The 22834-nt window shown below is 35.3% G+C and overlaps 1 non-coding gene across 1 annotated transcript; it reads left to right on the top strand.

Moving 5' to 3' along the window:
* Positions 1–22462: 22462 nt before the first annotated feature.
* On the top strand, positions 22463–22569 carry LOC128283095 (small nucleolar RNA R71). The gene has a single exon (XR_008273437.1). It is a non-coding gene; the product is annotated as a small nucleolar RNA R71 (small nucleolar RNA).
* Positions 22570–22834: the final 265 nt, after the last annotated feature.

The following is a 22834-nucleotide window of genomic DNA, read 5'->3' on the forward strand; positions in this document are numbered from 1 at the left end:
TTGAGCCATCTATGCTGTCTCAGATTCAAATCTTTCTGGGACATCAGATAATTTAAACTCTTGTGGTCGGTAAATATGTGACAATTTTCACAAAAGAAATGGTATCACCAAATTTTCAGCGCATACACAATAGCTGCCAACTCTAAGTCATATGTCGGATAGTTTTTCTCATACAGATTTAACTATCTGGAGGCATAAGCTATTACTTTGCCTTCCTACATCAAAACATAGCCTAAACCATTCAATTTTGCATCATTAAAAATAAAAAATTCTTTACCCAATTCAGGCTAAACCAAAACTGGTGCTTCGGTCAACAGTGCTTTCAACTGGTTAAAATTTTGCTGACATTTATCAAACCATTCAACTTCACATCTTTCTGTAATAGCCATGTCATCGGTGTAGCTATCATCAAGAACTCTTTTACAAATCTCCAGTAATAACCAACTAATCCTAGAAAACTTCTGATTTAGATAAGTTTCTCGGTGGTTTCCAGTCAACAACAGCTAAAATTTAACTCGGATCAACTCTGGTGCCTTCAGCCAATACTATGTGTCCCTGAAAACCAACTTTTCGAAGCCAAAACTCACATTTTCTAAATTTATCAGACAGTTGTTTATCTTACAAAGTTTGTAGAACAATTCTCAAGTGCTTGGCATGTTCAAACTCGTCTCGGGAATATATCAGTATATCATCAATAAATACCACCACAAATCTGTCTAACTATGGTTTGAAAATTCTGTTCATCAAATCCATAAATACTGCAGGTGTGTTAGTTAAACCAAATGGCATCACAAGAAATTCATAGTGTCCGTACCTGGTTCTAAATGAAATTTTTAGCACATCCGAATCTTTCACTCAAAGCTGATAATAGCCAGAATAATTCTCGATCTTTGAGAACACTGTGGCACATTTCAATTGGTCAAACAAATCTTCAATGTGAGGCAGTGGATATTTTTTCTTGATTATAACTTTGTTGAACTGATGGTAGTCAAAGCATAATCTCATCAATCTGTCCTTTTTCTTAACGAATAGAACCGGTGCACCCTAAGGTGAAAAACTAGGTCGAGCAAAACCCCTATTTGTCAATTCTTGCAACTATGCTTTCAACTCTTTTAACTCTGTAGAAGCCATTTTGTAAGGTGCTATCAATATCGGTGATGTTTCCAGTACAAATTTTATAGCAAACTTGACCTCTCTGATCAGCGGTAATCCAGGTAACTCCTCTAGAAACACATCAGGATAATCGCAAACTACTGGCACTGATTCAAGCTTTGACTCAGACTCTTTAGTATCCAATACATAAGCAAGGTAAGTATTACAACATTTTCTCACATAGTTCTATGCTAACATATTTGATATCACAATAGGCAGCCCGCTCGAATTATCTGATTCAATACATAGCATCTCACTATTCTAAAATTTCAATACGATAAGCTTTCGCCTACAATTTACCACAGCATCATGCAGAGTTAGCCAATCCATGCCCAAAACCACATCAAATTCATTGAATGGTAATAGCATCAAATCAGTCGAAAAACTGTAACCCCAGGTCATCAACGGATAGTTCTTGCATACCTTATCAACTAACACATACTGGCCTAGGGGGTTCAATACTTTAACCACAAATTTAATGGACTCAATAGGTAAATTTTTACTAGACACTAAATTCATGCAAACATATGAATAAGTCGATCTAGGATTAATCAAAGTAGTTACATCAGTATCATAAAGAGAGAAATCACCAGTAATAACATCTAACACAGAAGCATCTTCGCGTGCACGAATAGCATAAGCCCCAGCTGGTGCTTGTGCCTCAGATCTTATAGTAAAGTCTTTTGTCACACCACAACTGCCACTCACATTTCTAAGATTATGAGGAGGCCTACCTCTCGCAGCTATGTCGCCCGACCACGAATTTTGAATATTATATTTCTCAAATTTCTCAAGGCAATCTCTAAGATAGTGGTCAAAGGAACCACATTTGAAACACGCTCCACTCTTTATTCAACACTTACCATAATGTGGCCTGTTACAGTGCATGCACTCGGGGTTTGGTGTTTCTAGCACTACCCACACTCACTACAGAGGTAGCCTGGGGTTTAGGACTAGAGTGTCAGATACCTCTGTCTCTACTAGAGTATCCCACAAAAGTAGTAGAATGGTAGTGATGTTCTTTAAATTTCTTTGATGTTGACTGATGTGACTTTCAATCAATCTTTTTCTCGAATCTCTAGCTTCAAATTCAGTGAGTCTTTTCTCTTTGCTCAGCTCTTCAACTTTATGTGCCCAATCAACTAGTACACCAAACTCTTTCAATTTAAGGATCCCGACTAAAAGCGTTATATCCTCATTTAATCCATCTTCAAACCACTTGCACATTGCAGTTTCAGTTGGAATACACTCTCAAGCATATTTACTCAATCAAATAACTTATCGTTCATATTCAAACATTGTCATATGACCCTATTTAAGATCTAAAAATTCTTTATGTTTCTGATTAAGAAACCTCTGACTGATATATTTTTTTCGAATCTCAGTTTGAAAGAATTTCTAAGTGACTTGGTCTCTCAGCACAATAGAAATCGACATATTCCACCACTGATAAGCCAAATCTTTTAATAAAGATACCACACACTTAAGACATTCAGTCGGTGAACAAGATAATTCATCAAGAACTCTGGTGATATTCTCTAACCAAAACTCAACTTTCTCGGGATCATCCTCAACTGTAGCTCAAAATTTTTCAACCCCGTACTTATGGATCTTATCAACAACAGGCTTACTAACTCGGATAGGTTTCCTACCTTGAGGAATAACAAGAACCGATTGGGGAATAGGAGGGGTAAAGGTTGTCGAGCAGCCGGGTTCATCCATATGAACTTGGTGAACTAATTATTCATCATCTAGAAGAAGGCTTCCTTAGCCTCTCCTCCTCGGCCCTCAGATACGAGCCTTGTTCCACTTAAAGCTACTTTGTGAATGGAGGCTTGAGTGTTACTCTCTACTTCATTAGAATTAGTTCGGTTGGATGTCATTGTTATCCATTTTAATCACATTTTAGAAATGTGATAAGGCCACATACCTTATCTATTCTAACTAACATTAGAATTACTTCATCATATATGCATATTCAAACCACATTTTACTTTCCATCATTCTACCATATCAAACACACATCTAATATGATAAGGCCACATACATATATACATCAAAATATACCAAACACAACTCAAATAAGTGGCTAATCTCAACAAAACTCTTATATGCCAACATTGGCCAAATTAACTTATACATGCCATTATAACCAAAATTAAACAACCGACTGTACCAAAAGAGCTGATGGATAGTGTAATATAGCTCCGAAAAGCTTCCAAATTGAACAAGCTTTTGAATCATTATAAAACACAAAAAATAACACAGAGTAAGCATTTAAGCTTAATAAGTTTGTATAATGGAGAATTTAACTTATCATTTTAATCACATTTAAGGTAAGTAAACCAAAGCATATCTCAACTCAATTTGGCCAAAAGCCTAACACATAATCATCAACCATGTTAGCCATGTAATTCATATAAAAACCAAGAATCATGTATGACTTCAACAACTATTCAAATTCCATATACATGTAACATTTATACCATATAACCATATATCATATACAAACCATTTCCATTTAATTCATGTAAATATCTGTACTAGTTCATACCGAACTCATATAAACTTGTAATAGAACTGTACCCGTTGAACCATTTAAAATATTGTTGGATACGTAGGTAGTACACACGAGGTGTACTAAACTGCAATCCTTCAATTCATATACATATATGCTCATACAAGCTGTAAACGGTAAGCTCCTTCGAGCTGAATAACGGTAAGCTCCTTCGAGCTGAATAACGGTAAGCTCCTCCTACCTGAATGATGATAAGCTCATATGAGCTGAGTATTGGTAAGCTCATAAGAGCTGAAATCAATAACCCTAATGACATGTCATTTGTATCCTATGAATTCTTAAGGTTCAAACGGGACTCGATAATCATCGTACATCACTGGATATACGATCGGTATTCATATATGGTGTTAATTCAAATAACATACATCTAATTCAATCAAAGCATATAATTACACAATTTAACTATATGAACTTACCTCGACGAGTCTGCATAGATACGAAGGAAACTAATATGATATTTTCTCTTTGCCTCGATCTAACTTCGTACGAGGTCTGACAGGATCTATACTAGTGAATTTAACTCATTTCAATATAATTCTCATTTAATTTAGTCGAACACACATTTTTGGCAAAATTACCATTTGCCCCTATAGTTTTAATTCTTTGCAATTTAGTCATTATCTCATAAAAATGGAAATTTGCACAATTTAATTAGAAGCCATCATAGTTAAATTATATACATACTTATAATAGCCAACATTTTTCACAAATTCACAATTTTACCACACAATTTATCACATTTTTCGATTTAATCCTTAATCGATAATTTTGTCAAAAATTTCTTTACAAAAACCATTCATTTTCTACCATTAAACTTCAACAACCTAACATATTCATCAATGGGAAAACTCAAATACTTTAACAGTTTCACAAATTAGTCCCCTGGGTAGCTAGATAAAGCTACAACAATCCTGGAAACATAGAAATTATCAAAAACGGGACAAAACACATACCTACTTGATGGAAACAAGCTTGTTGAACCCTAAAGAGAAAAAATGGCTTTCTTCCTTCAATATTTAGTTGAAAAAAAGATGGATAAAGATGATAGCAAATTTAGTTTTATTTATTTTATCATTTTTAACTTATTTAAAAAACTAACCTTAATTAACTTTAAAAATTACACTAATGCCAAGCTATGTACATCCACTATCACATTTAGTGGTCTAGTTACCTTATAAGAACCTCCACTTTAAAATTCTATAGCTATTGTAACACAACTTTTGCACTTTATGTGATTTAGTCTTTTTTATCAAATTGAGAATGTATACAGTAAAATTTCTTAAAGAAATTTTTATATGGTAATACCATTATGGTGTAGACCATAAAATAATAATAAAATAAATTTTTTAACTTCGAATTTGTTGTCCCAAAACCACTGTTCCGATTTCACTGAAAACGGGTTGTTACAGGTATGTGATAGTGGATAGTTATGTAATATTATAAGTATTATATGTTAATTTATTATAATAATTAAATTCTATTTATGTTATAAAAGAACATATAATGTTAACAATAATAATAATGTTAGAAATTAGTGAATGGAGAGAAGAAAGCCAAGCAGATTTTCTTTAAATTTTCTTCTTTTTGAATCAAAAAGAAAGGGGGAGAAGTCATGCATGGCTAAGAGCTAATGTTGCATGTCTAATTTGGTTAGTAGATTTTGATTATTTTTACATGAAATTTATGTTTTTGAAGTCTTAATCTCATGAGTTAATGTGCCCATGTTCAAATTTTTAGATTTAGTAGTTTGTGAATATTGCTATTGTAGGGAAATTAAGTTCTTGGGTTAGTTGGATATTAAGTTTGTAATTAAATAGGCATTTTTGTTAAATGATTGATGATTTTAAATTTTAGGGGCTTAATTATGGAAATGGTAAATTCAAGGATTTAATTGTGAATTAATTGAAAGTATAAGTTGTTCTGGACCTTGTGGAATGATTGGTTGAAATGGGATTTTCTTGATTTTAATTAAATAATATGATTTATAATTGAGGATTTAATTGTATTGAGGGAAATGTTGACTGCAAATAAGTAAAAATGTAATTAAATGGTTGAATTTGAACTTGATATGGTGTTTGAATTAGTTAATAAATTAATGTATCATGTTTTGATCATGAAACGAGCAGTTGATTGTAAATCAGGGAAACTAGAAGGTTGATGAATAATCATCTTCAGTTTTAGGTGTTTGAATTTGAACTTTATAAATTGTTTTAATTAACTTAGTTACTACTTGATGTCTTACTATATCCTTAAAGTATTTTTTAATCCAATTGAATGGAGGTTTATGGATTGTGGCATTATGGAATAAATTAATGTATGATTAGTAGGTAATTGGAATAGAAGTGTTATTAACTTATGAAATGTGATATTGAGTTATCAAAAGTAAAATTACAGACTTGCAAATGAGTAATTGGCATCATCGATTCGTTTGATTAGCACTGGGCGCAACTTTTGTCAATTTATCTAACTAGTATTGGGCACACATTCTTCAATTTATCCGACTAGCGCTGGGTGCAAATATCGTTGGTTTATCCAACTAGATCTAGGCTCACTAATTATTTCATCGATTTATCCGACTAGCGTTTGGCACAACTTTTGTCAGTTTATCTGACTAGTATCGGTTTATCTGACTAGCGCTAAAAGAAAACCCTTTCACGGATTATCCGCTAGGCACTGGGTGTCGTGTATCAACTAGACTATACAACAAGGCTTTATGAATCATTTAAGAAGGATGGTTATAGGTATTACTAAAGAAGATTATATTTTCTTATGTATATACATTTATTTATTAGAAGATATGATATATTCTTGAGTTAGATTATTAAAGTTGTGAAATAAATTCAAATGCTTTAGATCTACTTGTGGTTATTCGAGTAAGTAAAGTTTCTTAGTGTGGATTGGATTTTGCCATAATATAAGTAAATTGTTGATTGATTTATGCAAAGCTATTTATATAGCAAGTGATGTGAATTGAGATATATGTTCAAACCAACTAAATGTGAATACTTGAGAAACTTGAGTATAGCATGAAATAATGTGATGAAATGCATGAAATTTAAATAGTGATATCTTGTAATTGTATGTTTAGATAGTAGTAGGATGACATAATTCAATTTGAGCATTCATGTTCCATATCATGCCTTAAAATGTTTGAATTATAGAAATATCACTGAGTTTTACTCAACGTGCATTTTTGTTTTCATTGCACAAGTTAGGTACTCTCTTTTGATCGTCGACTCGGCATCCAACAACAATCCTAATCTCAAGTGTAGTGATGTTTAATTTTGTAATGGCATGTACCTAAGATGTCTTTGGTTGTTAGTTGTTTTGTGAATGCGATGTAAATTGATTTATAAGTATATGTTTATGTTTGAAGCTAAATGTTAGTATGTGTTTTGACCAAAGGCTTGATATGTGTATGAAACTTAAAGCTTGATGTCTTAAGTAGCTTTTGTTAGGCTAAATTGAGTGATTTTGGCATCCTTTTGAACTTTGATTTGGATGATGCATTGTTGATGTGTTTTGATGATATAAAAGGTGGTACCAATGAGGGTACATTGATTAGGCACTTAGGATGATTGTTATGGCATGTATAGGGGGACTTATGTCTAATGTTTAGTAATGTTTATGGCATGTAATGTTGCTTTGAATTTGTGGAACTTATAGTATTTTGATGCCTTGATGGTTGATGTTTCAAGTTTGGAATGACTAAATTTGGTATGTGTCGGTATGATGATAATGTGGCCAAGTTGAATTATGCTTTGAGGTAGATATGAGTTATTTGTAATGGTATAAATGTGGTCAAATATGGTAAGTTTGGTATGGAAATAGGTTAAGTGTGAATGGTTGATGATTTGTTAAAAATGCACATGTTTAGATAGGTTTGATAAATTATGTTTGAGGCACCTTTTGGTATATTGATTGTATGGACATTTGGTATAGATATTTGGTAATATTATGCATGATTAGGCCATGTTTTAATGTCTTATTGCTATGTGCAAGTTACTTGTAGATTCATGTTTGAAAGGGTGAAAGAAATGGCTTGATTTTAACTATTTTCTTGTCCACACGGCCTAAGATACGTGCGTGTGTCTTAGCCGTGTGTGACACACGGTCATATGACACGGCCGTGTGTGACACACGGCCTTTGTAGGTTTTCAATAATGCATTCGAAAGTTACACAGCCTAACACATGGCTTGGCACACGGGCGTGTGGCTTGGCCATATGACCCAAGTCAATTAGTTATATGAGCTGGGACACAACCATGTGTCCCTATTTCAAATGTTACATGACCTGAGACACGGGCATGTGTCTCAGCTGTGTGAGTTACACGACCTAGCCACACAGCTGTGTGACCCCTACAGTGTGAAATTTTCTTTCTTTTTCCATAAAGTTCTAAATGTTTCTGATTTAGTCTCGAAACATTTTAAAACTGTTTCTAAGGCCTCGAGGGCTCAAATAAGGGATGATATGCATGTGTTTGAATGGGTTATCATATGATTAATGAAATGTTTGGAAATCAATGTTTTATGTTACGATTTTTTAGAAATGCTTCGTAACCCTATTCTGACAATGGATACGGGTAAAAGGTGTTACAGATAGTTTATACTTCAAAGGTAGAATTTGCGTTCCAAGAAATTCTGATCTTATTCAGAAGATTTTGCAGGAAGCTCATAATAGTAGTGTAACAGCCCATTTTTGGTCAAATTGGAACAGTGGTTTTGGGACCACGAATTTGAAGTCAGAATATTTATTTTATTATTATTTTAATGTTTACAACATGATTGAATGATTGTGTGAAATTTTCGTTTAGAAATTTTATTGTATGACTAGTCAATTTGATACAAAGGACTTTATCACATAAAGTGAAAATTTATTGTTCTATTAGTTAAGAGTGTCAAATACCTTTGGCTTTTAAATATGATGGCCTTAAATGGTAATTAAACCATTATTATTGGTAATGGGCATTTATGGGCTTATAATAAGTGATTTAAATGCTTTATAACAAAGGTTAATAAGGTAATTTAGTGAATTAATAAGTAAAATAATAAAAAAATAAGGTTATCATCTTTGTTAAACCTTTTCTACTGAAATTTTAGAAGAAAGAAACTCCATGGATGCATGTAAATTCAGCCAAGCTTCCTAGCTCAATTGTAAGTCCATTTTTGTCCCGTTTTTAATGATTTCTATGTTTTTGAGATCGTTGTAGCTTAATCTAGCTAGCCCAGGGACTAATTTGCAAATTTGTTAAAGATTTTAGATGTTTTCATTGATAAATAAGCATGTGTTTTGAATTTTCTTTATAGATTATGAATGCTTGTTGGTAGATATACAAGTTTTGTTAAGTGATTATTAAGGAAAATGCAAATTAGGGATTAAATTGTGAAATGTGGAAACTTTGAGGTTAGATTGTGAAATAAATGAAAAATTTGGGAAGATATGAGTACTAGAGAAATTCGGCTAGCATGGGTTAGTTTTGAAATTCATGAATTTATGATTTTGTGAGATAATAATTAAATTGTAAAAGTTGTGAAATTCTTGGGTTAAAAGTGTAAATGTGCTTAAATGTGTGTGTTGGATTAAATTGAATAAAGAGATTATTAAATAAGTTAATTTTGAATGTATTTAGATTAAGAAAAGTGAAATTCGGATCTAGATCGGGGGAAAACTAAAGTTATCGACTAATCTACCTATTTCATCGTTTTCACATCCTAGGTAAGTTTATATGTAACAAGCATTGATATAATTACGTGTTAAATGCTTTGATATTGTATGAACTATGAATTCGACTCTACGGATATGTTCGACGAAGGTTCGGCATTGAAAATCCCGATTGAACCTTAGGAATAGATTAGGATACTAGTGACATGTCATTAGGAACTTCATTGATTTGGCTTCGGGCCATGTCTAGTGTGACTTACATTAATTTGGCTTCGGGCCATGATATCGACACTTCGGGTGCGAGCTTTATTGATTTGGTTTCGGACCATGATATTAGCACTTCGAGTGTGAAATACATTGAGTTGGCTTCGGGCCATGATATGAGCACTTAGTGTACGAGACTCCTGAGTATCTGACTTCTATTCTAAATGGTTCAATAGGTATATTGAAGATTTGAATTGGTGAGAAATAGATATGTATCGATACAGGTATGTACAGAAATCTATTTGAACAAAGAGATAAAGGAAGTTGAGAGTATATGATCATTTATGTGGTTAATGTAACATCCCGAAATAAGGCCTAAACGGAACAGTGGTTACGAAACCACAAATTCGAGGTAGAAAAATTTATTTTATTATCATTTTAAGGTCTATGGCATGATTGCATGATTGTGTGAAAATTTCGTTTAGAAATTTTATCGATAGAGGGTCCAATTTGATATTTAGGACTAAATTGCAAAAGTTGTAAAATGTGTATTCTAGTTCACAAAGGTTCTAAGTACTTGTGAGTGATGGGTTTTTAAAGTAGAGGTCCTTGGATAGTAATTAGACCATTATACTAGTTTGGACAAAAAAATACCTAAAGGAAGATAAAACACCATAGTTTTTAATTAAGGGCATTTTGGTCATTTAGTTATTAAAATGAATTAAAAACAAAATTAAAAGCCAATTTTTGTTCATCTTTGACCCCTTGGCCGAATTTCACACGAGGAAGACATAGCTAGGGTTTTTCAAGCTTCCAAGCTCGATTGTAAGCCCATTTTAGCCCCATTTTTAATGTTCTTTATGTTTTTGGAGTCCTGGTAACTTGATTAAGCTTATTCTAGCAATAATTTAACCTACGGTTTATATTTGGAAAAAGCCCATATGTAAAATGTGTTTATTTTGATGTTTTATAGTAGAATATGAAGCTTGAAATTGTGTTAAACAACTTTTACTAAGCAATTTTACGTGAAAATGAGTAAAACGACAAAATTGGTAAAAATACCTAATGTTCATAAGTACATGTTAGAGTGAGAATTTGATGTCGCCATAGAAGGAAAAAATGATTAGTATGTCATAAAACAAAAGAAAATACGATGAAGTTTAATTTCCAAGCCTTGGGGAAAAAGTGTAAATATGTAAAAGTTTAGGAGAAAATGTAATTTTGCCAAAGTTTGAGTCAAGGACTGTTTTAATAAATGTAAGTATTAAATAAGCTAAATTTGTTATTATAGATCAAGAAGAATGAAATTTGGAGTTAGACCAGGGAAAGAAAAAGATAGTGGACTAAATCGATATAGTTGATTGTATTTTGTTTCAAGGTAAGTTTGCGGTAAATAAATGCAATATTCTATTATTTTATGTTAATGTTGTTAATTTCCAGCATGTGTAAATTTATTTTATGAAATTATTCAAAGAAGACTCAAGCATGAATTGACGGAGAAGTAATTTCAGAAAGTCCCAGTTGAACCTTAGGAATGTGTAGGATACAAATGTCATGACATTAGGGTTTAAGGATACCATGTAAGACAATGCCAAGGAATAGCAATTGGTAAGGTTTCTAAGGCAAGGATATCATGTAAGGCCATGTCAAGACATGGAATTGATAAGTTTCTATAAGGCAAAGGTCTCATGTAAGACCATGCCAAGGCATGGCATTGGTGAGTTCATAAGGCAAGGATACCATGTAAGACCATGTCGGACATGGCAATGGTAAGTTTCAAAAGGATACCACGTAAGACCATGAAAAGTCATGGCAATGGTAAGGTACCCGTGTATCCTTAGTATTCCAAGTGGTTCAACGGGAAAATTTAAAGAGAATATCAAGGTAAGGTAAGGCGAGTTATACTAAAAAGGGTAAGACAAGTTGATGTTAGAAGAGCAAAGGTAAGTATATAATGTTCATGTATGCTTGATAAGGAAAAAGGTAAGTAAAATGTATTAATAAATTTGATTAAGTAAGTAATTATTTAAGTAAGTAAGTGAAGAAGTTTAAAATACGTCTATGACAATTAATGAAGTTACATTAAGTAGTATCATGCCAAATAGTAAGATAATTCTTATGAATGTTGTTATTTATTTGCATGCAAACTTACTAAGCTTAATGCTTACCCCCTTTATTTTCCTTCTTTTTATAGTTTTGTCAAGCTAACTCAGGGATCGTAAAGTACGTCGGAGGTCCAGGCACACTATCACAAGGATTATTTTGGTATAGCTAGACATTTCATTTTGAGTATGGCATGTATAGCATCGTAGCCATTTTGTGTGTATGATCTTATGATATGGCTAATGAATGGTATGTAAATGCTTGATAATGATTAGCTATTGGAATAGCTAATCAAGGACATGTTTGGTGTTATGTATGCCTAAATGCTAGTTATTCCATGGAAATCATGAAAAAGGTGAAATTAGCTTTAAAACAGTATCGGATAGCAGTAATGATGTGAATTTTAAAAATCACTAAAAATACTAGAAATGGATTTAGATAGTGAATGAGATATAGAATTAAATATTATTGAGTCTATTTTCATATGAAAGAAACAGAGTAAATAAAATAGTTATATTTTATGATATATTTATATTTTTGTGAGACAGGGTCAGAGTGATTTCTGAATCCCCTGTTCTGACTTTAAAAATTCACTAAAAATTGTACAAAAATAATTAGAGTTATAATTTATATGTATAGATTCCTTATTGAGTCTACTTTTAAGATAAATAAAGGACATGTTATTTGAATTTTGTATAGGAGAAGATTAATTCGTAGTGAACAGAGGTCAAAGCAGCCAAACAATGAAACAAGGGAAATTTTAACTAATAAACTATACTAATTTGCTAGACCAAAAATTCTGAAAAAAAAAATTAGTAAGAAGATATACAAGTCTAGTTTCAGATAAAATTTGTAAATTTGAATTTCGAGTTTTGTAACCCTAGTTATGATTTATTTAGTGACTATGACACAGATGGACAGTTTATTTATGAAAGATGAAATAAATTGTTTTGATTTGTTTAAGTGATCGAAAATTTTTTATTGATTCCGTTTTGTTCCCGAACCATTTCAATTTCATGTTTTAGGGTCTCGAGGACCCTTTTTAGGGACATAATGAATGAATGAAACTATATTAGTTGTAAAAGCAAATTTTTATGCCCCGAATTAGTAAGCTAAGTCTGGTAACGCCTTGTCCTCGACTCTGGCGACGGTCTCGGGTAAGGGGTGTTACATTTATTGGTATCAGAGTAAAGGTTTAGTCGGTTCTCAAAATATTTAGTATGAGTAAGAGTCTAGCTATACATGTCATACTTATATGTTGATAGTGTGACGACTCCTGACGATTTTAAAATGTTTTCTTTTATAGTTTTAGATCCCGAACAAGCTGGTGCAGATGATGTAAAGAGTAACGCGCCGGCTCTCGCAGAAGGGACAGTGCCACCAAATAGTAGTGAAAGGCCCGTTACAGTTAGTCAAGGAGGAGGGGCTCGAGAAGCCTTCTTACAAGCTATGAATGAATGGTTTGCCGAGTTCATTCGTATGAATCTGGCTGTTAGACCTCCACCCCCTCATGATCATCAGACCACCCATGTAGCTCCCCCAATCACAAGTATGGTTATAAGAGCAAAGCCACCAGTTGATAAAATCAGAAAACAATGAACCGAAGAGTTTTAAGCTACAAATGATGATGATGCAGAAAAGGCAAAATTTTGGCTCAAGAATACTATCAAAGTCTTTAATGAGTTATCCTGCACACCTGAGGAATGTATGAAATGTGTTGTATCACTTCTTGGAGATTCGGCCTACCATTGGTGGAAGACACTTGTATCAGTTGTACCGAAAGAGAGAGTCACTTGGGATTTCTTTCAGGAGGAATTCCGTAAAAAGTACATCAATCATAGGTTTGTTGACCAGAAAAGAAAAGAGTTTCTAGAGTTGAAATAGGGCAATATGACAATGACCAAATTGGAGCGTGAGTTTGTTAGACTCAGCAATTATGTTAGAGAGTGTGTGTCTATAGAGGCTATTATGTGCAAAAGATGTGAGGATGGGCTTAATGATGATATCTGATTGTCGGTTGGTGTCCTAGAAATAAAAAAGTTTGTTGTCCTAGTTGAGAGAGCTTGTAAGGCAGAGGAGCTGTCAAAAAGAAAGGGCAAAGTTGAAATTGAGACACAAGACACGAAGAAAAGACTAATGAGCAAGTCATTTCAGTTTACATCCAAGAGGCCTAGAGAGTTCTCCACTAGATCTAATTTTTTAGCTGGATATTTTAGCCGAAACAGAGGCAGAAGATTTATGAGTCTGAAAGCTTAGACCACTTCGATTGCAAGTGTTGACAGTGTTCAGCCTAATAAACTAGAGTGTCCCCGATGTGTGAGGTTAGTGTCGAGCAACTGGGACAGGTTGTTTCTGATGTGGTGCACCAGACCATTTTATTCGGGAGTGTCCCAAGATGATTAAAAGAGAAGCAATACCAAGTGTAAGATCAGGCAACGCTCCTATCAGAGGCAGAACACTGAGAAATCTGGGAGCTGGGGCAAGTAATAAATGTGCATCTAGAGATTCAGCAGTGAGGCCAGATGTTAGAGCACCTGTAAGGACCTATGCTATCTGTGCTCGCGAAGAGGCATCCTCCCTCGATGTGATTACAGGTACATTTTCTCTCCATGATACTAGAGTTATTGCTTTGATTGATCCGGGTTCGACCCATTCATATGTTTGTATGAAATTGATGCCTAGTATGAGTATGCCTATAGAATCTACAGAATGTATGACTAAAGTATCAAATCCATTAGGCAAGCATGTATTAGTAGATAAAATATGTAGAAATTGCCCTTTGATGACTAGAGGTCACTATTTCCCGGCTGATCTCATGCTATTGTCGTTTGATGAATTTGATGTGATTCTTGGTATGGATTGGTTGACTACAGATGATGTGATAGGGAATTGTGGAAAGAAATTCATTGAGTTGAAATGTGAAAATGGTGAAACTCTTCGGGTTAATTCAGAAGAGCTAGATAGTTCATTTGTAACACCCCTCACCCATACCCGACGTCGGGATAGGGTTTGAGGCATTACTAGGACTTTACATTTCCAAACGTACCAAATTGGGTCACCAAGTTTTACTCAAATTTTAAGCTTTTCATCCACGAACAAATCGTCCCTTATATAGGCCTTCGAGGCCTATAACATACCTAGAGGCAGTGCGAGAAAAATTTCAGTAGTTCGATAAACCTTGGGCTCCTTAGGAAATTTTTTTCCTTATCATAAAGTGTCACACGCCCGTGTAGGTAGGCCGTGTGGACTCACACCCTCGTGTGACTTGGGGCACGCCCATGCCCTTCAACCGTGGGCAATACTAACTTATCAACACGGCCATGGTGCACAACCGTGCTGCCTGCCCATAGACGACACTGTCTTTTTAACACGGCCATGGTGCATGCCTGTGTGGCCTACCCATGTACAACTTTGAGCTAAAATTTTAAGTGCAGGGGACACACGGCCATAGCACATGCCCATGGGAGGGAACCATGTGTCACACACGGCCTAGACACACGTCTGTGTGTCTAACCATGTGGACTCTAATAGGCTATTTTCCAAGCCTTTAGTCACCTCTTTCTACTACTTGTGCTTAGTGGTTACCAAATTCAAAGTAAAACACAATTATACACTTGTAAATAATCATGATTAAACTAGGTGTATGGAAACCTCGTATCATTGGCTTCATACATGATAAGTTATTTCCCACTCAGTGTTTATGGGTTCCCATGTCACTTTAATTCATTCGACATTGGCTCGTTCATGTGACTCATTGCCAATTGGTAACGACCCATCACTTGTAAATAAAACCATGCATAAATTCGTTGGTCATGGCCTACTTCAATAAAGCCAATTTTTGTGGCCATATACAAAGAAATAAACATATTTTTACATGCCTTCATTTGGAAAATCAAATGACACATATAACAACATACTCAAAAATACTATACATGCCATTGAACAAAACAAACAAAGTCTTTATACTAAAGCTTGTCTAGTTGATAGTGTGTTGACTCTCCAATCGTCTTCCAATCCTTTCGAGTCTTCGAGCTCTATGAGACAGGGAAAAAGAGAGGGGTAAGCATTTACATTCTTAGTAAGCTCGAATAACCTGAAAGTAAACTTACCGAGTAATTAGCACACATCCATATTTAAATCATGACATCATCAATTATGAAATGATTCCCTATAACATGCACTCAATCAATGAGTTAGTTACATAACAAAGCATCATGTAATTTATGTAGATGAGCTCATCATTCATCATCTTCTTGACATACATCATATTAATCCCATTGAGTTTTTAGGAAATCTAGATGGAATACCTATTATCCGTCAATTCTTACGAATGATCATTTCACATATATGCACTCTCGCGAACCTCACATCTCATGGCAGGATTACCAGTCCAGGCTAAATCCCTTATATCATGGACTCATAAGGTGACGTCGGGATTACCAGTCTAGGCTAAATCCCTTATAATGACAAACACCCTTAATGAGCTCGGACCTGAATTACTAGTCCAGGCTAAATTCAAACCCTAATCGGATTACCCATCTAGGTTAAATCCATAATGCACACATATTCTTTGGGAGGCTTGATCATTCAAGAAACACTCATCCGAGCTAGATCCTTTTCATACTTGAGATCATGAATTACCCGTCCGGGCTAAATCCTTACTGCAACACATGCAGGATCTCTTTACACATATCAATGAGGGTTTATCCATCGAATTTCCTTTGTCAACCTCATCAGAGACATTTTTCACATGTTACCATCAAATATGTATTTCTATGATATTTTGATCGCGTGATTTGTAACAAGTAATAAATATTCATAATAAAGATCAAACCTAGACTAACTATCATCACGATGAAAAGGCAAGCGCACCTATCGAACAATAGTATAGTAATGGCAAGACCAGGATATCGTACCCAAGGGAACCAAAAGTACTAGTAATAACTATCTTTTTATTATCTAGCCTAAGAATAAAAGGGTTTGTTTTAATTAACTAATTATTTAAACTAAGAACACACAGAGAAAAGAATTGGGGAATTGCTTTTGGGAAAATCGATTGACTTGAGACAATACCTAAGGAAAAATCCACCTAGACTTTACTTGTTATTCTGGCTCCGAATCAGATGATTTATTCATTCAACTTGTTCCATAGAGATCCCTAAGTTATGTTATTATCCCTATTCAAGACTAATAACATTTAATCCTTAAATTGAATAACCGAGACTTTTCTCTAATTAACACTCTAGGGTTGCATTAACTCGATCTATGGATCCCCTTATTAGGTTTCATTCTAATCCAGAAAAATCTTGTCACCCTATTTCTAAGCGCACAATCAACTCTGCTTAATTATGGCAAATGTACTCTTAGACAGGATCTATTCCTTCTCTGAATAAGAGCGTGTCTTGAATCAGTATCCTAGGATATCAAAACAAGAATTAAGAACACATAATTAAGAACAAGTTAAATATTTATCATACGATTCAGAAAATAATAACAAGATTCGTCTTAGGTTTCATTCCCCTTCTGTATTTAGGGGATTTAGTTCATAACTAAATAAGAAAACATCTCAAAAGAATAAAGAATACAAAACATAAAGAAAACCCAAACCTCCTGAAGGGGAATTGAGGAGAGATCTTCCGTCTTGATGATGAATCCGGCTTCTGAGATGGATCAATCGGCTTTCTTGGGGTAATGCCTTACCCCTCTTCTCCGTCTCCCATTTTCTCCTCCTCTAGTGCATATTTATAGGCTTTGGAATGCCTAGAAACCCTCCAAAGTGACCTTTTCCAAATTGGACTTAACTTGGGCTTAGCAGGGACACGCTCGTGTGACACGACCGTGTGATGTAGTTGCCATGCCATGTTTAATTTGTTAAATTGCACACGGCAGTATGGGTCAATGGCCAGGCTATGTGAATCGTGAAAGCCTTGGTCGACACCCTCGAAAGACACGGGCGTGTGAGCTGCCCGTGTGGCAAGGCTTAGGCCGTGTCATCTTCTCGATTTGGTCCATTTTGTCCCTTTTTGGCTCATTTTTGGCTCCTTTTGACTCTTAGTTCTCTCTTGAGTACAAAACATGAAATTAAAGCATTAGAAGCATCAAATTCACCAATTCTAATGAGAAATCATCTATAAAATGCATTAAACATGGGGTAAAAATATGTATAATTTACGGTTTATCAAATACCCCCACACTTAAGCATTTGCTTGTCCTCAAGCAAAATTCTTAACTCATAATCAAAATAAATCCTTCTCAACTTATAATTTCTATCAATAATATCTCAAATTAATCCATAGGTAATCATACATTGAGAATTTAACTAAAAGAACATAAAAGTTTCAATCATTCCAAGTTGAGCATTTTATCTCGAAAATATAGGTGTCTTCCCTCATCTAAGTAATCACCTTTAATTCAGAATATCACAGAGTTCTACATCCTCACTAAAGATTCACTCAAATCATTTGAGGTGTTTTAAGGACAATAAAGAAAGCACTCAATAGTCAATAATGGAAAGTCATTACCATAGGCTTGCATGAAAATCAAATCTCCACCACTTTAATTTTAAGATGATACATCAATCAAAAGGTCTTTAGAGGGTTGTAATGAGGCTTGGTTAGGGGGTGTGGTCACAAGCTGAAAGAAAGGGCTAGAATCGAGATTGAATTGAAAAGTTTCCTAACTAGAAAAGGAGTTAATCTTCACTTGTGTACAACAAAGCTTCTCTCAGAATATGAAATTACAGATATACATACATAGTTGTGTTTTTTTTTTAAGAACAAGTTAAATATTATAGACTAAATATCAAGAACAAAACATAGCTAGGCAATCCATTCAACTCAAATCTCGACAAAAATAGGGATTAATTTAGGGGATTTCAACAATAATGGGTTAAAGGTTAATATTAAGGGTAATACAAGAATTGGTTTGTTGGGTTCAAGGGGGTTTACTAGGGGTTAATTGTGGAGGTAGGCTTTTCATGGCATGAGTGGGTTAATCCTAAGTGCCTTAATCATTTTGAAATATCAAATCAAATGGTGTGGTCTCAACATGCATAATCAAGCAAGTTCTAGAATAACAATTCAATACTGACGCACTCAAAGCAATAATAAAAGTGAGCATGAAAGGATGAATAGATCCTCAAAAGGCTCAAAAATCTCACAAAAAATTATGGTTTTTGATGTTTAGACTCGTGAATTCTAGTTCAAAGTAATACCTAGACTTGGGGAAACAACCTATAATTTAATTTCTTAAAAATCAACTTCTCATGCTTGATTCTCTAATGTCTTAAAGTTTAAATAATCAATGCATAGATCCCTATGTTTTAATTCAAGATATATCAATCAAAATCATAAATCAATTAAAATTTATCCTAAATATGATATGCGAGTTTTTCATGAGAACAAGGTGATTATTCAGGGATCTTTTTCTGATAGTGAAATAAATACCCCCCACACTTAAGATGTATATTGCCCTCAATGTGCAATGATAGATGTTAGAGAATAAAAATAAGATAGGGAGAGAAGTGAAACTTCCTGTATGATGAATTTCTCGAACTTAGAGTTTTGGAGAGTGATCGATTTGAGAGTGGAGGAGGATACTCCGGCAGTCGTAGAGGTTCATTAGGCCATAAGTCCTGTGCTAAAAGAATATTATATCTAGTGGTAGCTATGGTCGTGGTCGAGCAGGACATGGCAGTCGTAGAGAACCTTCCCCGGTGGAGTTGTAGTTCCTATGTGATGATGAGCTTAGGAGTTCTATATAACTATGATAAAATCAGGAACTTTTTAGGAGATAGTAGGAAGTATAAGGATTCGAAAAGAAATAACCGAAATAAAGAGTAAAAATCAAATTCTAAAATCTAATAAAAATAATAGAAATAGTTTTAATAATAAGTAAAAACAGAAAATAATAAATAAATATTTCTAAACATCTTCATCGCTGGATGGATTGCAAGGCGGGACTGGCGATGAGATGGGAAGGTGCTGACAAGTAGAGTAGCATCAATGTTGTCAAATTGTTGAAAACATTGAAGCTCAAATCGGGTGAGGTGCTCAGAGGTGTTAGCATATGAAGCTGCCACATGAATTGGACGAGAAGGTAGTGGTGGCTGAGAATAGGGATCAGGGAGTGGAGAAGGGGAGATTTCGACTAGGGCTTTTGAAAGGAAGAAGAAAAAGAACAGTGATTTGCTTATATAAGGGAGGGCTACACGGCCTAGGGCCACGCCTGTGTACTTATGAGGGTGAGCCCGTGTGTTTCGAATTTTGCAATTTTAGGTCGTGCTTGGCTATTCTCCCACGCCCGTGTGTCTTGGGCGTGTGTCAAACATGGCTATGTCACACGGCCGTGCCTAGCTTTGTTCGCTTCTTCCACGCCCGTGTTTTATGGTAGCACGCTCGTGTATTGTTGTACACAGCTGAATGGCATGGGCATGTCGCACGCCCGTGTCGAAGAAACAGAATCGAGCCTTGTCCCTATCACGACCGTCATTTTCTATCCCCACGCCCGTGTTTTTCCTATCGTGGGGATTTATCGCACCCCGTGTTTTGGGGAAATCATATCCTGTTTCAACACGGCCGTATCGCACGGTCGTGTCTCTTCCCATGTTTGGCCACGGTTGTGGGCACACCCGTGTGCCTGGCCGTGTGTGCTGAAAAACTTTGCCATTCAAAGACTAAGTTAAAGATTCAAAGTGTTAGAAATTAAAAATAAAGATATCAAAATATGTTAGTGCTCGGGTTGCCTCCCGAGAAGCGCTTATTTATAGTCTAAGTTCGACTTACCTCTCTGTTGATTTATCATGGTGGTTTGAGGAGTTTATACTCCTCATTCCTGCTGTCAATCTTAAAATAAGGTTTTAACCAGGTGTTGTTTACCTTAAAAGTGCCGAACTTGGGATGACTCACCTCAACCGTACCAAATGGGAAAATACTGAGTACCGTAAGACGGATTTCCTCATTTGGTGTGGTAGTGACAATGTGGGGATCTGTGGCATCCAGTAAGACTTTATCGCCAACCTAAAGTTGATTAGGAGAGGTATTAGGCTTGTTTTGGTGTAGTTTCAGTTTATCACGTGTTCTCGGTTTGTGTGCTCTCCATTCATCTAGCTCCTCTATTTGAAGCCTTCGTTCCTCATGGGTGTCTTTGATCTCTACATGATAATACTGCACTATCTCCATTGTCTTGGTTCGAGGGGGTTCCTGCAAGGATGATTGAGTACTAGTTTTATCATCGACATGTTTTATAGCGTTATCTTGAGTTTTAGAGGTTTTGACTGAGTCGCGTGCTTGAAGTGTTACTGCGACGTCACCTGCACGAAGTGTTAGCTCTCCTATGCCTACATTAATAATGGTTCTGGCAGTTGCTAAAAAGGGTTGTCCTAAAATTAAAGGTACCTCGTTATCCTCATCCATATCTAAGACGACAAAGTCTACTGGGTAAATAAACTTATCAATTTTAACGAGAACATCTTCAATAATACCCTTAGGAAATCTAACTGCTTTTGTCCAACCGTATGCTCATCCTAGTGCATTTGGGTTTACCGAGACCGAGTCTTTTAAACATTTTATAAGGCATAACATTTATACTTGCCCCTAGATCAGCTAAAGCATTATTCACAGATAAACTACCAATTAAGTAAGGAATTGTAAAACTCCCTGGATCTTTCAATTTGTTAGGTAGCTTATTCGTTAGAATAGCTGAGCAGACTGCATTGAGTTCCACATTCAATGTAGCGTCTAATTTCCTTTTATTGCTCAGAAGTTCCTTTAAGAATTTTGCTAAGTTGGGCATCTATAAAAGAATTTCAATAAAGGGTAAGTTAATATGTAATTTCGTTAAGAGTTTGACAAACTTACCGAATTGTTCTTCTCGTCATCGCTTTAGGATATGGCACACGTGGTTCATGATTCATACTTACCTGTTTGGGATCATTATTGTTTACCTCTTCTCGTCCTTTGTTCATCGCGTTGTTTTGCTGTATTTCTGGCTCGGGTGCAATGAGTCCGTCCTTATTTTGAGTGCTAATTGCATTGAGGTGTTCCCTCAGATTAGGTTCAATATTACTTGGTAAGCTACCTTGTGGTCATTCGAAGATTAGTTTGGACAGCTGGCCTATCTGAATTTCGAGTCCTTGGATCGATGCTTGTTGATTTTTAAGTGCTGTCTCGGTACTTTGGAAACGGGTTTCTGACACTGAGATGAATTTAGAAAGCATCTCTTCAAGGTTTGGTTTCTTCTCTTGTTGATAAGGTGGCTGTTAAAAACCCTGAGGATTTTGTGGCTTTTGATTTCCTTGACCACCCTAGGAGAAATTTGGGTGGTTCCTCCAACCTGCATTATAAGTATTACTGTATGGGTTATTTTGAGATCTAAAGTTATTATTACCCATTTAGTTGACTTGTTCCTCTTCAGTTGTGGGTTTGAAGGATTGATATTCTGTATGCACACCTCCTCCGCTTGAGTCACACCTCATTACTGGATGTACCTACGCAGAACCAAGAAAACTATCAATCTTTTTATTGAGAAGTTCTACCTGATTTGACAGCATAGTAACTGAGTCGATGTTATAAACGCTGGCTATTTTTGTTGGCTTAGTCCTCATGACTTGCCACTGATAGTTATTCAGTGACATTTCTTCAATGAATTTATAAGCCTCTTCGGGTGTTTTGTTGTTGATGGTTCCGCCAGCAGCTGCGTCAACCATTTCCCGAGTCGAGGGATTCAGACCATTGTGGAATGTTTGTACTTGAAGCCAAAGCGGCAACCCATGGTGAGGGCACCTTCTTAGTAAGTCCTTGTATCTCTCTCATGCATCGTAAAGTGTTTCTAAATCCATCTGCACAAAATAAGAGATATCATTTCGTAATTTAGCCGTTTTAGCTGGAAGAAAATATTTTAGTAAAATTTCTCAGTCATTTGTTCCCAAGTAGTGATAGACCCTCGTGCTAACGAGCTCAACCACTACTTGGCTTTCTTTCTCAGTGAAAAGGGAAATAATCGAAGACGAATGGCATCATCAGAAATGCTATTGATTTTGAATGTATCGCAAAATTCAAGAAAATTCACCAAGTGCGTGTTGGGATCCTCATCCTGCAAACCATCAAACTAAACAAACTGCTGTATCACCTGAATTG

This window comes from Gossypium arboreum, chromosome 10 (assembly GCF_025698485.1).
Source record: "Gossypium arboreum isolate Shixiya-1 chromosome 10, ASM2569848v2, whole genome shotgun sequence".
In the NCBI taxonomy this organism is placed as follows: domain Eukaryota; kingdom Viridiplantae; phylum Streptophyta; class Magnoliopsida; order Malvales; family Malvaceae; genus Gossypium; species Gossypium arboreum.